Raw genomic sequence first — 6,992 nt, 5'->3', positions numbered from 1 at the left:
CAGACTCCACGCGGAGTGCAGAGCCTGAGGCAGGGCTCAATCCCACAACCCCGAGATCATGATCTGAGTCAAAACCAAGAATTTTTCACTCAATTGACTGCCACCCCAGGGCCTGAAAAGGCACATTAATGAGCAAGCTACCATTGTGGCAAACTGGAGGTCAGTCTTGCTGGGGCCTCCCTGAGAGACCATGTAGTACACAACTCAGAATTGTCTCACTGTTGATCTACGAAATGAGGTATTTATTCCATCATGGCCTCCCTCCTGATTGAAAGTAGCTCACAAGGGTGTTAAAACCGTCAGGCACTTCCGGCCTGTGCTGCCCAGGCAGGTTCATTTCTGCAGCCAGAGATTGACCTCAGGCAGAGAGAAGGCCTGGACTGTGGAACTGTCCCCCCATGAGCAGCTGGTGCTGGGGTCAGCCCTAGGAACACGGGCAAAATCGCCAAGAGCAGCCACTAAGGCACTAAAGGGGAAGATAGGTTTCCTCTCTTTTAATTTAAAGTTTACAAAAACAAGTCAAAAATCTCTCATGTTACATGGATTTCAAATGTAAATATTTTTGTTTTAAATGATGCATGTATACAAGGAAATATTTGCAGTGTCCTGTTTATTTCTATAGGCAGGGTTTTATTTTCTCAACTAAACTCCTTTGTCCTTATTGGTATGGGAAATATAATTATAAGGGAAAAAGAATTTTTTCTCACAGCCAAAAGCCAAAATGAGAAAAATTCATTTTATCATCCAAAACAAAGATTTAATAAAGCCTTTTGTATGTGTGTTTTTGGTTGTTTTTCCCTTTCTTACTTGGCTTTTTCATCTTAATTTTTGACTTTTGGGAGTTTGTTGCAAATTCTGACCACAAGATGTCACTATTTTACCAGGGTAGGCTTTTCTGCAACCCTTCGAAACTATCTTCCTCTGCTGATGTTTCAATGACTTATTGTCAAAATCATTCCTATGGGGGACATTATAAATTTCCCTTGCAGAGTGGTGGTTGAAGCTTGTGGCATAGGAGGGCCCTGAAACTCACTTCTTCCCATGAACACATCCAATCTACAGCTACATATAGGACAATTCTTCCTGGGAAAGACCTGAAAACTAGCTAAACAGCTCCTCCATAGCAAAGAATTAAAAGGCCACATTGAAACAAGGAGTAGAGGCAGAGACTAGGTATTGCCAAAGACCCCACCACAGGGCAGCGGGGGAATCTTACAAATACGGAGTGCTTCCCTGAGCCCCATATAGGGTTTCCCAACCCATGTCCCAAGGGCATCCCAACCCTTGGGACCTGCACTGGAGACACAAGCGCCAACCCCCTCTGCCAAATATCTGGCTTTGAAAACCAGTGGGGCTTATGTCTAGGAGATCCAAAAAAGCTGTAGGAAACTGCAGCTCTCCCTTTAAAGGGCTGGCACACAAACTCACTGGCCCTGGGACCCCGCACAAGGACAGGTTGTGCAGGTTGAAAGTGCCTAGGTCGTAAGTGAAGGATATCCATTGGCTAATCCTAAAGCATCTGCCTGAGGTGCAGGGGTCTACTGGAACTCACTCCAGGGACAGAAGTGATGGTGGGTACCATTCTTGTACTCTCCCTGTACCTTGCTAGTGCTGCTTGTCCTGCCCCTGTGTTCCCCTGCAGCCCTGTCCTGCTAACCCTGGGGAACAGGTGCATCCCAGCTGGAACAGTTCTGTGGGCCTGCTGAAGAAATGGTAAATTCCTGGGGCATCTGGGTGGCAAAGTCGTTGAGCGGCCAACTCCTGGTTTTGGCTCAGGTCATGATCTCGGGATCCTGGGCTCGAGCCCTGAGTTGGGCTGCACTCTGAGTGTGGAGTCTGCTTGAGATTCTCTCTCCTTCTCCTTCTGACCCTCACGCTTGTGCAGGCTCTCTCTCTCTCTCTTTCTCTCTAAGAAATAAAAAAAAACTTTAAAAAGAAAAGAAATGGTAAATTCCTAGAAACATGCAATCTTCCGAGACTGAATGATGATGAAATAGAACATCTAAATACACTAATCATCAGCAAAGAGTTTGAATCAGTAATCAGATACCTACCAACAAACAAAAGTCCAGGACCAGACAGCTCCAATGGTGATTTCTACTAAATATTTAAGGATTTACTATCTGTTCTTCTCAAACTCTTTTTCCAATATATTTCCCATTTTTACTGGACACACTCATATATACAATGTATTTTATTTTTTCACAATGTACTCTAAAATGGGTTTTACCATACATAGTTTTATCACCTGCTTTAAGATTAAATATATTGTGAACATTTTCTCTTTTACAGCAGTTAAAATATTTGCAAAGTATGGAGAAAACATAATTTATTAAGGTCTTTCTCTCTCTCTCTTTTTTAGCTCTTTCTCTTTTTAAAAGATTTTATTTACTTGACACACACACACACAGAGAAAGAGAGTCAGAGAGAGAGAGAGAGAGAGAGAGAGAGAGAGAGAACCAGCAGGGGGAGCAGCAGGTAGAGAGAGAGGGAGAAGCAGACTCCCTTCTGAGCAGGAAGCCCAACGTGGGGCTTGATCCCAGGAAACTGGGATCATGACCTGAGCCAAAGGCAGATACTTGATTGACTGAGCCACCCAGGTGCCCTTATTAAGCTCTCTTTTTGGGGAAAGAATTTTTTCCAAGGAGACTTCATTCTTTTTACAATGCACTGTGAAAAAAGGGGGTATTCTTGTCTTCTAAAGCTTTCTATAGATGTTAGAAACTTGCCTTCCAGCTTAGCTTTTTAACCTGCTTCTCAGGCTCATCTAATCACCAACCAAGTTATCCATTTTATTTTTTCTAATCTCTCTCCCATTTGCTTCCTTTTTTCTATCTAGTATCCTTGGTAGACACACACACGCATACACACACACACACACACACACACTTCCAGTAACTCAGCATTCTGTCCCTCACCTCTCATCTGCTCCCTTCAGGGGGCTTCCTTTCTTTCCTTTTAAACATGAGGTCTTAATTGATTTTGATCAACTCTACTCAAAGCTTTATACTTACTTCCACATTAGGAATACTCTTTAATTATCTGAAGATAGAATTCAATAGTTAAAGGAAAATAAGAAAAACCCTTGGTAGAAATACATGTATCAAGAAACATAGAACTTGATCACAGTGTAGAGAAGGATGACTTTTTAAATTTTATTATTTTTAAATATTTTATTTATTTATTCATAAGAGACACACAGAGAGGCAGAGACATGGGCAGAGGGAGAAGTAGGCTTCCTGTGGGGACCCTGATGCAAGACTCGATCCCAGGACCCCAGGATCATGCCCTGAGCCAAAGGCAGACACTCAAACACTGAGCAGCCCAGGCATCCCAGGCTGACTTTTTTTTTTTAGGCTGATTTTTTTTAAAAAGCAGTTTTTCGGAGAGGGCAGGGAGAGGGAAGTAGTTGGTACTTTAAGGAAATGTTAGGGACCATTATGGATATCTATCTAGTATTTCAGGGCAACTAACAAACGATCATCTCTCAGTTATGACATGGGTATGACAGCCTTTACAGGTCACGAAATTTGCATGACCAATATTGCGTGCAAGTGTTCATTAATAGTAACTTTATATAGCAAGGCAGATGCCAGTGAGCAAAAAAGTGTTGTCTGAAGTCTGTGTTAATTCTGAAGTTCTGGAAACCAGCAAGTGCTCAACTATCACACAACCATCTGAAAGGGCAAGAGAGGGACCTATCCACTTACCATACCCTGGTAGAAATGTCTGAGGAAAGCCATGAGGCTGGCTGTGCCAGCATTTACATATACAACATTTCTTGGGCAGCCAGGTATCATGGAGCACAGACTCATACTTCTCTTTGTTCCCATCATGCTCACAGTTCCAGCTGTAGAAGGAAGGGGAACAGGCACAGGACAACCAAGGCATCTAGGTTTCCCCACTCAGGCAGCAGGTTTTGTTAGCTTAGTGTCCTGGATTCCTTTGGATGGCACAAACTGGAAAGACCAATGACGAACAGCAGGCTCCTCCTGGGACGGAATGCTGTCATTTCCTAAAGCCATGTCTCTCTGAGGGAGATGTGCAAATTCATAGTGTCCAACCCAGCAACTAAGTCCAGTTGAATGGCTTTGGAAATGGCCACGATCAAAATCACGCTGGAAGAGAAGTGCTCCATCTTTCTGAGGTCCATAACTCCTTAGCCAGGGACTCAGCCCTCCTGGGGACTCTCCCCCCTCAACTGTTCTTTTCACGTTTTCCAAAAAAAAAAAAAAAAAAAAAAAAAGGAAGAGGAGGAAATGCTTCTAAACTCATTTTATGAGGTCAGCATTACCACGATACCAAAATCAGACAAGGACATTCCAAGAATGTAGGAAAACTACAGACTAATAATATCCCTGATATACATTATGAAAAATCCTAAAAAATATCAACATGCTGAATTCAATAATACATTAAAAAGATCATATACCACGATTAAGTGGGATTCATTTCAGGGACGCAAGGGTGGTTCAACATGTGACATCAATCGACGTGATATACCACATCAACAGAATGAAGGATAAAAATCATATGATCATCTCAATAGAAACAGAAAGAACATTTGATAAAATTCAACATCTACTTATGATAAAACTCTCAACAAAGCAGGTATTTAAATAATATATCTCAACATAATTAAGGCCATATATGGTAAGCCCCCAGCTAACATTATACTCAACAATGAAAGGCTGAAAGGTTTTTTCCTAAGATCAGAAATAAGACAAGAATGCCTAGTCTTTCCACTTTTATTCAACATAGTATTGGAAGTCCTAGTCAATGAAATTAGGCAAAAATAAAATAAAATAAAATAAAAGTCATCTAAAATGGAAAGGAAGAAGTAAAACTCTTACTATGCATAGTCAACATGATCTTATATGTAGAAACCCTAAAGACTCCACCCAAAACTGTGAAACTAAACAAATTCAGCAAAGTTGCAAGATACAAAATCAATATAATGCAATCTGTTGCATTTTATACACTAACAATGAACTATCAGAGAAATTAAGAAAATAATCTCACTTACAATTGCATCAAAGCAATAAAATACCTAGAAATAAATTTAACTGGGGTAAAATACCTATATACTGAAAACTGTAAGACACTGATAAGAGTAAATGACAAAGACAGAAATAAGTGGAAATATATTTGTGCTAAAGGCTGGAAGAATTACTATGGTTAAGATGTCCATACTACCCAAAGCAATCTATAGATTCAATGCAATCCCTATCAAAATTCCAATGGCATTTTTCACAGAAATAGTACAAACAATCCTAACATGTGTATGGAAACACAAAAGGTCTCAAATAGGCAAAGTAATCTTGAGAAAGAAGAACAAAATTGGAGGCATCATGCTTCTTGATTTCAAACCATTGTACAGACTCCAGAAATAAACTCATGTATACATGCTCAATTAATTTACGATAAAGGAGGCAAGAATATACAATAAGGAAATATGTAAATGGTGCTGAGAATACTGGAGAGCCACATGTGAAAGAATGAAACTGGACCACTATCTTACACTATACATAAAAATTAACTCAAAATAGATTAAAGGCTTGAATGTAAGTTCTGAAACCATAAAATTCCTACTAGAAAATAAAGACGATAGGCTCTGTGACATCAGTCTTGGTGACAATTCTTTAGATTTGAAACCAAAGCAACAGCAACAAAAGCAAAATTAAACAAATGGGACTACATTAAAAAGCTACTGCATGGCAAATGAAACCACCAACAAAAGAGAAAGGCAACATATATATTGGGAGAAGATATTTGGAAATCATATATTCAAAAAGTTAATATTCAAAATATATTTAAAAAACCCTCATACAACTCAATATTAAAAAACAAATTAAAAATGGGCACAGGAACTGAATAGACATTTTTCCAAAGCAGACATACAGATGGCCAATAGACACTTGAAAATATGCTGAACATCATTCATCATCAGGGAAATACAAATGAAAATCACACACACACACACACACACACAAAAAAAACCAAATGAAAACCACAATGAGATATCGCCTCACTCCCATCAGAAAGGCTATTATCAAAAAGACAAGAAATAACAAGTGTTCGTAAGGATGTGGAGAAAAAACAACCTTTTGTGCACTGTTAGTGGGGATTTAAATTGGCACAGACACTGTGGAAAAGTGTGTGGAGGTTTCTCAAAAAACCTAACAATAAACTACCATATGATCCAGCAATTCCACTTCTGGGTATTTGCTCAAAGATGACAAAAATACAAATTCAGAAAGATATATGCACCCCTATGTTCACTGCAGCATTATTCACAGTAGCCAAAAACATGGAAGCAACCTAAGTGTCCATTAATAAATGAATGCATAAAAAATGTGGTATACACATGCACACACACACACTCTGGAATAATACTCTGCCATAAAAAAAGAATGAAATCTTTCCATTTGTAATGACATGAAGGGACCATGAGGGCATTATATTAAATGAAATAAGTCAAACAAAGATAATACCATGTGATTTCACTTTTATGTGAAATCTAAAAAACAAACAAATGAACAAGGAAAACAAATTCATAGATGCAGAGAACAGACTGGTGATGGAGAGAGTGGAGGGGTTTGGAGGTGGGTGAGATAGGAGAAGGGAGTCAGTAGTTACAAACTTCCAGTCTAAAATAATTAAGTCACGGGGAGGTAATGTACAGCATGGTGGCTATAGTCAACAATATTGTATTGCATATTATGTAACTTTTTATTGTGACATGGGGAAGCTAGACTCATTATGGTAGTTATTTCACAGTGTATAGAAATGTGGTTCATCTGAAACTAGTATAACATTATATGTCTATTATATCTCAACACCTAAAAAAGAAATTTTGGTTTAAGGGAAAAAATTTCACTTGAAGAAAGATTAAATTACAAATTATGTGGTCATCTTTCACCAAATCCAGAACCTTCCAGAGACTTTGAAATAACCACCCCGTCATCGTACACATTGGGTAGATACGATTA

General features: G+C 39.2%; 1 pseudogene; it reads right to left on the bottom strand.

Annotated features, from left to right (window-relative positions):
- Nucleotides 1-3,561: 3,561 nt before the first annotated feature.
- On the bottom strand, nucleotides 3,562-4,230 carry LOC112919058 (putative protein CRIPTO3; annotated as a pseudogene).
- Nucleotides 4,231-6,992: the final 2,762 nt, after the last annotated feature.

Source organism: Vulpes vulpes, chromosome X (assembly GCF_048418805.1).
Source record: "Vulpes vulpes isolate BD-2025 chromosome X, VulVul3, whole genome shotgun sequence".
Taxonomy (NCBI): Eukaryota; Metazoa; Chordata; class Mammalia; order Carnivora; family Canidae; genus Vulpes; species Vulpes vulpes.
Note: the sequence above shows the minus strand (reverse complement) of the source record. Positions and strands in the feature narration are given on the sequence as shown.